We start from the raw sequence: 8780 nt of genomic DNA on the forward strand, positions 1-8780 counted from the left end.
AACAGCTGGGGGAAAGCGGGGGAGAAAAGGTAACCTAATACGACCAGCAGAGGGAGACAGGGTGAAAGGAAAGGACAGAGACACAACATGACAATACATGACAGCACCCCCCCACTCACCGAGCGCCTCCTGGCGCACTCGAGGAGGAAACCTGGCGGCAACGGAGGAAATCCTCGATCAGCGCACGGTCCAGCACGTCCCGAGAGGGAACCCAACTCCTCTCCTCAGGACCGTACCCCTCCCAATCAACGAGGTACTGGTGACCACGGCCCCGAGGACGCATGTCCAAAATCCTGCGGACCCTGTAGATGGGTGCGCCCTCGACAAGGATGGGGGGGGGGGGGGGAAGACGAGCGGGGGCGCGAAGAACGGGCTTAATACAGGAGACATGGAAGACCGGGTGGACGCGACGAAGGTATCGCGGAAAAAGAAGTCGAACTGCGACAGGATTAATGACCCGAGAAATACGGAACGGACCAATGAACCGCGGGGTCAACTTGCGAGAAGCCGTCTTAAGGGGAAGGTTCTGAGTGGAGAGCCAAACTCTCTGACCGCGACAATATCTAGGACTCTTAGTTCTACGCTTATTAGCAGCCCTCACAGTCTGCGTCCTATAACGGCAAAGTGCAGACCTGACCCTCTTCCAGGTGCGCTCGCAACGTTGGGCAAAAGCCTGAGCGGAGGGGACGCTGGACTCGGCGAACTGAGATGAGAACAGCGGAGGCTGGTACCCGAGGCTACTCTGAAAAGGAGATAGCCCGGTCGCAGACGAAGGAAGCGAGTTGTGGGCGTATTCTGCCCAGGGGAGCTGTTCTGACCAAGACGCAGGGTTGCGAAAAGAAAGACTGCGTAAGATGCGACCAATAGTCTGATTGGCCCGTTCTGCTTGACCGTTAGACTGGGGGTGAAAGCCGGAAGAGAGACTGACGGAAGCCCCAATCAAACGGCAAAACTCCCTCCAAAATTGAGACGTGAATTGCGGACCTCTGTCCGAAACGACGTCTGACGGAAGGCCATGAATTCTGAAAACATTCTCGATGATGATTTGTGCCGTCTCTTTAGCAGAAGGAAGCTTAGCAAGGGGAATGAAATGAGCCGCCTTAGAGAACCTATCGACAACCGTAAGAATAACAGTCTTCCCCGCTGACGAAGGCAGTCCGGTGACAAAATCTAAGGCGATGTGAGACCACGGTCGAGAGGGAATGGGCAGCGGCCTGAGACGGCCGGCAGGAGGGGAGTTACCGGACTTAGTCTGCGCGCAGACCGAACAAGCAGCCACGAAACGACGCGTGTCATGCTCCCGGGTGGGCCACCAAAAACGCTGGCGAATGGAAGCAAGCGTACCCCGAACGCCAGGGTGGCCGGCTAACTTGGCAGAGTGAGCCCACTGAAGAACGGCCAGACGAGTAGGAATGGGAACGAAAAGAAGGTTCCTAGGACAAGCGCGCGGCGACGGAGTGTGAGTGAGCGCTTGCTTTACCTGCCTCTCAATTCCCCAGACAGTCAACCCGACAACACGCCCCTCAGGGAGAATCCCCTCGGGGTCAGTGGAGGCTACTGAAGAACTGAAGAGACGAGATAAAGCATCAGGCTTGGTGTTCTTAGAGCCCGGACGATAAGAAATCACGAACTCGAAACGAGCGAAAAACAGCGCCCAACGCGCCTGACGCGCATTAAGTCGTTTGGCAGAACGGATGTACTCAAGGTTCCTATGGTCAGTCCAAACGACAAAAGGAACGGTCGCCCCCTCCAACCACTGTCGCCATTCGCCTAGGGCTAACCGGATGGCGAGCAGTTCGCGGTTTCCCACATCATAGTTACGTTCCGACGGGGACAGGCGATGAGAAAAATACGCGCATGGGTGGACCTTGTCGTCAGAGAGGGAGCGCTGAGAAAGAATGGCTCCCACGCCCACCTCTGACGCGTCAACCTCGACAACGAACTGTCTAGAGACGTCAGGTGTAACAAGGATAGGAGCGGATGTAAAACGATTCTTGAGGAGATCAAAAGCTCCCTGGGCGGAAACGGACCACTTAAAGCACGTCTTGACAGAAGTAAGGGCTGTGAGAGGAGCTGCCACCTGACCGAAATTACGGATGAAACGACGATAGAAGTTCGCAAAGCCGAGAAAGCGCTGCAGCTCGACGCGTGACTTAGGGGCGGGCCAATCAATGACAGCTTGGACCTTAGCGGGATCCATCTTAATGCCTTCAGCGGAAATAACAGAACCGAGAAATGTGACGGAGGAGGCATGAAAAGTGCACTTCTCAGCCTTCACAAAAAGACAATTCTCTAAAAGGCGCTGGAGGACACGTCGAACGTGCTGAAGATGAATCTGGAGTGACGGTGAAAAAATCAGGATATCGTCAAGGTAAACGAAAACAAAGATGTTCAGCATGTCTCTCAGGACATCATTGACTAAGGCCTGAAAGACAGCTGGAGCGTTAGCGAGGCCGAAAGGAAGAACCCGGTATTCAAAGTGCCCTAACGGAGTGTTAAACGCCGTCTTCCACTCGTCCCCCTCCCTGATGCGCACGAGATGGTAAGCGTTACGAAGGTCCAACTTAGTGAAAAACCTGGCTCCCTGCAGGATCTCGAAGGCTGAAGACATAAGAGGAAGCGGATAACGATTCTTAACTGTTATGTCATTCAGCCCTCGATAATCTATGCAGGGGCGCAGAGACACGTCCTTCTTCTTGACAAAAAAAAACCCCGCTCCGGCGGGAGAGGAGGAGGGGACTATGGTACCGGCGTCAAGAGCTACAGACAAATAATCCTCGAGAGCCTTACGTTCGGGAGCCGACAGAGAGTATAGTCTACCCCGGGGGGGAGTGGTTCCCGGAAGGAGATCAATACTACAATCATACGACCGGTGTGGAGGAAGAGAGGTGGCCCTGGACCGACTGAACACCGTGCGCAGATCGTGATATTCCTCCGGCACCCCTGTCAAATCACCAGGCTCCTCCTGTGAAGAAGAGACAGAGGAAACAGGAGGGATAGCAGACATTAAACATTTCACATGACAAGAGACGTTCCAGGAGAGGATAGAATTACTAGACCAATTAATGGAAGGATTATGACAAACTAGCCAGGGATGGCCCAAAACAACAGGTGTAAAAGGTGAACGAAAAATCAAAAAAGAAATGGTTTCGCTATGATTACCAGAAACAGTGAGGGTTAAAGGTAGCGTCTCACGCTGAATCCTGGGGAGAGGACTACCATCCAGGGCGAACAAGGCCGTGGACTCCCTTAACTGTCTGAGAGGAATGTCATGTTCCCGAGCCCAGGTCTCGTCCATAAAACAGCCCTCCGCCCCAGAGTCTATTAAGGCACTGCAGGAAGCTGACGAACCGGTCCAGCGTAGATGGACCGACAAGGTAGTGCAGGATCTTGAAGGAGAGACAGGAGTAGTAGCGCTCACCAGTAGCCCTCCGCTTACTGATGAGCTCTGGCTTTTACTGGACATGAAGTGACAAAATGACCAGCAGAACCGCAATAGAGACAGAGGCGGTTGGTGATTCTCCGTTCCCTCTCCTTAGTCGAGATGCGGATACCTCCCAGCTGCATAGGCTCAGCTCCCGAGCCGGCAGAGGAAGATGGTAGTGATGCGGAGAGGGGGGCAACGGAGAACGCGAGCTCCTTTCCACGAGCTCGGTGACGAAGATCAACCCGTCGCTCAATGCGAATAGCGAGTTCAATCAAGGAATCCACGCTGGAAGGGACCTCCCGGGAGAGAATCTCATCCTTTACCTCTGCGCGGAGACCCTCCAGAAGACGAGCGAGCAAAGCCGGCTCGTTCCAGCCACTGGAGGCAGCAAGAGTGCGAAACTCAATAGAGTAGTCTGTTATGGATCGATTGCCTTGACATAGGGAAGACAGGGCCCTGGAAGCCTCCTCCCCAAAAACAGATCGATCAAAAACCCGTATCATCTCCTCCTTAAAGTCCTGATACTGGTTAGTACACTCAGCCCTTGCCTCCCAGATTGCCGTGCCCCACTCACGAGCCCGTCCAGTAAGGAGAGATATGACGTAGGCGACACGAGCAGTGCTCCTGGCGTAAGTGTTGGGCTGGAGAGAAAACACAATATCACACTGGGTGAGGAACGAGCGGCATTCAGTGGGCTCCCCAGAGTAACACGGCGGGTTATTGATTCTGGGCTCCGGAGATTCGAAAGCCCTGGAAGTGGCCGGTGGATCGAGGCGGAGATGGTGAACCTGTTCTGTGAGGTTGGAGACTTGGGTGGCCAGGGTCTCAACGGCATGTCGAGCAGCAGACAATTCCTGCTCGTGTCTGCCTAGCATCGCTCCCTGGATCTCGACGGCTGAGTGGAGAGGATCCGAAGTCGCTGGGTCCATTCTTGGTCGGATTCTTCTGTTACGGTGAGTGAATGAGGACCCAAAAGCGAACTAACTTAAACAGAGCTTCTTTAATAACCAAACATAGGTAGGCTCAGATAGACCGGCAGATTCCGACAGGACAGGACAAGGTTACAGCAAACATGACGATAGTCTGGCTCAGGCATGAAACACAACAAACAAGAATCCGACAAGGACAGGAACAAAAACAGAGAGAGATATAGGGGACTAATCAGAGGGAAAAAGGGAACAGGTGGGAAACGGGGTGACGAGGTAGTCAGGAGGAGACAAGGAACAGCTGGGGGAAAGCGGGGGAGAAAAGGTAACCTAATACGACCAGCAGAGGGAGACAGGGTGAAAGGAAAGGACAGAGACACAACATGACAATACATGACACATAGTCTGTGGGCAAGAAGGCTGACTGGAAAGCCTCTTTGAAAGTGGCCCAGTTGTGGACTTTAGTCTTTTCAGCCAACCACCAACCGCGTGTTGGCCCCTTTAAGACAGCAGAAAGTGCTTCCATTAGTTCAGCATCAGCGAGCAGTCGTACATGGAGAAAGTTATCACACTGCTCTATGAAGTTGAGCACCTGCTTCACTAGACTCTCCAAAGGTAGGGAATTCAAGACTGATCGGAGGGTAAGTATATAGACGGTCGGCACCGGCCAGGTTACTGGGAGTCATGACTGGGATACGACTCAGACCAGGGGTGTATAGTAATGACTGTGGGACGGTAGTGGTGCTGGATTGTTTTACTTTACTCATCTCTGTATAAGAAACAATTTACCACATCATTGATAAGACAATTGAGGACACCCATCCTATGTTTTTCAAGAGATATCGCCTTTTGATCTACATAGTCCCTGTAGCTCTCTTCTCTGTTAATGTTACTGTCTAGTGAATCTTTGTAATCATTCTTCAGAGATGCCACTGGCAGTAAGAGAAGCTACCTGTGCTTGTAACAGAACCAGATCCGCTGCAGCAGCTGCTTTGGCCTGTTTAACATTTTCATCATCATCCTCTTAATTTTTATCATCGTCAGATGTGTTAAAGGTAATAAGAAAGGAAGTGATTTCCCCTGGGGGATCTCTCCTAGTGACATATGGCCCAGCATCAAAGTTTGGATACTCATGGATAGCCACTGACTCTGGCCCTTGCTCTGTATAAATCCCATGATTAGCATGTTCCAATATGACACACAAAAGGAAAAAGACAAAAAAATGGCAACAAGTTACACTACTGGCCAACACTATTGTAAGGGGTGCGTAACTGGTGGCAGGGAAGTCAGACGCAGGAGAGCAGAACTAGGTAATAGCCGGAGCAGTTTAATTCCAAAACCAACGGCATCAAGAAACTAACAACTTGGTTACAAAACCCGACACGCACCAGTCAACATGTGCACAAGCACTTACAAACAAAGACCGGTGGTGGCTGGCCCATGTGCACAAGCACTTTCTTCTCAGGCCGGTGGTGGCTGGCCCGCTCCAGGAGGCTGAGGTGCGGGAGGTTCCTCCACCCCCTCTGGACATCAAACGGCATACTCCGTTCGATCCATCCTGGATTCGAGACATCGGGTGAGGGGCCTTCAGTACCTCTTGGACTGGGAGGGGTACGGTCCGGAGGAGAGATGCTGGGTTCCTCCTTCCCTGCTGCGAGCCTTCCACCATCTCCATCCGGATCGCTCTGCGCCTCGTCCTCCGGGTCGTCCCCGAGGCCGGTGTCTGGAGACGCGCGTCAGGGGGGAGACTGTCATAGCTTCTGCCGAAGTCGATGTCTCTCCTTGTTCAGGCGGTGCTCGGTGGTCAACGTCACCGGTCTTCTAGCCATCATTGATCCATTTTTCATTTGTTTTGTCTTGTCTTCCTACACACCTGGTTCCAATCCCATTCATTACCTGTTGTGTATTTAACGCTCTGTTTCCCCTCATGTACTTGTCAGAGATTGTTTGTTGTTCATTTATCGTGTTGTTTGTGCAGGTGCGCGACGGGTCCTCGTACCCACTTTGTTTTGATTATTGTCATGGTTTTGGAGCTATGTTTTTAAGTTATTAAACTACTCCATTTTACCAAGTTCGATTCTCCTGCGCCTGACTTCCCTGCCACCTTTACACACGTTTATGACACCTATACACATTGTTCGGTTGGTTCACTCCAGACCTTGATGTCTATCAATCCTATTACTCAGAATTGTTTTGAAAAAGTTGCAAGTTGCCAATCCCACAATTCTGTGGGGTTACAGTAATATACTGTTTAAAGGGGCAATATGCAGTTGCTTTGTTCATTTTTGGACTTCTGAATAAATGAAATGCCTCGTGAGCTTATTTCAACTGTGAAGTATAAACTAAATAAACACAGAATACGCTGATACACACCGAAAGCCAGGCCTCCACAGATCATGAGGATATCTTATTTGTCTGCCTGTGACCTACAATTATTGATCACCAGCCCCTAGAGTCAAAATGTTTATTTTACACAACATTTTCACCAAACAGCAAAGGTAAGCTTCGATTTGGTCTGTGTTTGAGCTATAGCTACATGGGGGGTATACAATTAATTCTAGGTTGGTCTATTTGTAACGGCAGATCTCCTCTTCATCTGAAGAGGTGTAGCAAGGATCGGACCAAAACACAGCGTGGTAAGTGTCCATGTTTTAATAGAAAAGACTGAACATGACAACGTGAAATGGAAACGAAACAGTCCCGTGTGGCACCAACACTGATACAGGAAACATACACCCACAAACCAACAGTGCAACCCAGGCTACCTAAGTATGATTCTCAATCAGAGACAACTAACGACACCTGCCTCAGATTGAGAACCATACTAGGCCGAAACAGAAACCAAACATAGAAAAACAAACATAGACTGCCCACCCCAACTCACGCCCTGACCATACTAAATAAAGACAAAACAAAGGAAATAAAGGTCAGAACGTGACACTATTGGTCTATTGCCAATGTTATCTGATGATGTATGACTTAATGGCAACATTGAATGTCCACCGAGTGACTATCTTTGTACATCAAAAATATGATGTTGCCTGCTTACACACTGTAGGCATCCATTACAGAGGGGATTGGCTACTATGGCACCTTGACAGTCTTGTAGTCAACGAGATAAGCTTTCCAGGGACATGCAGTTGAACTGGGTGGAACAAAGCAAGGCCTAAACCTCCGTAATGCGAGCTATTGCTACCTGGCTCAGAAACTTGGAAACGTCCATGACCACACCTGACACCACCACTAAAACATCTGCCCATTTCTAGTTGTTAGGTCTATCAATCCCATTTGTTTTGTCTGATATTGTTCACATGTTGTGGAAGCCATCTGATTGGTTTCCAGCTCTAGTCATCAATAATTCACTTATGAAGTCAATGAAAGATGACTAGATTAGGATTTTTAAGCCTTGTTTTGAGACATGGATTGTGTATGTGTGCCATTCAGAGGGTGAGTAAGCAAGACAAAAGATTGATGTGCTTTAGAATGGGGTATGGTAATAGGTGCCAGGTGCACCGGTTTGTGTCAAGATCTGCAATGCTGCTGGATTTTTCACGCTCAACAGTTTCCTGTGTTTATCAAGAATGGTCCACCACCCAAAGGACAACTCGATATTCTTAATGTGTTCTTAATGTTTTGTACACTCAGTGTATAGGCTGCATGTGTTGGCGCACATTCATTTCAAGAACCCTCCCCCACATGCCTGTAGAAGGGTTGCTGTGTGTTATGGGAGTCACTGTTGTCGTGTCTGGACTATTATTAAAGGTGAAGACTTATTTATTTTATCAAATCAATTCTCTAGGTTTAATTATTATGTGATTGAACTAATCATGTAAACATTAATTAACTAGGAAGTCAGGGCACCACGGGAAAATGTTTAGCATTAGTTATAATTTCCCGAATATAACTCTTCAGATATTTTAATATCTTATCAATTAGTCTTCCATTAATGATTTTTAATTGCCTCATCAGTTATCATTACTAACGTCATAAAATTCTTGGTTATCTGCACGAACCCTAGTTTCCATAATGAATCCGCAATATACAAATTGGCAAAATTATTTATTTACTAACTAACTAATCACAGAAATACATAACAAACAAACAGTAGATATTGATTACTAACAATGATAGAAAAGTTCCTAAACCGATATGATGGCTTGGTAGACAAAGGAAAGGGGTGGGGACTGAGAAAGAGCGGGAAAGACAAAACGGATCCACTCCACACAGTGGATAATTGTACTCATGTTAATACTTTGCACATGAACCGCCTCTCATTCTGAAAGAAATTGCAATGTACATATTTACGTATGTCGTTGTTGTCTCTCCATGTTGGAATCCTCGATTGTCCTGTGTTCATCAGAGTCTCTGGTTAACTTTCCCAGGAGTCACAATGTATTTTGTGGTTGTAGGTGGTTAGATAGATACTT

The sequence above is a fragment of the Oncorhynchus mykiss genome, chromosome 20, assembly GCF_013265735.2.
Source record: "Oncorhynchus mykiss isolate Arlee chromosome 20, USDA_OmykA_1.1, whole genome shotgun sequence".
NCBI lineage: Eukaryota > Metazoa > Chordata > Actinopteri > Salmoniformes > Salmonidae > Oncorhynchus > Oncorhynchus mykiss.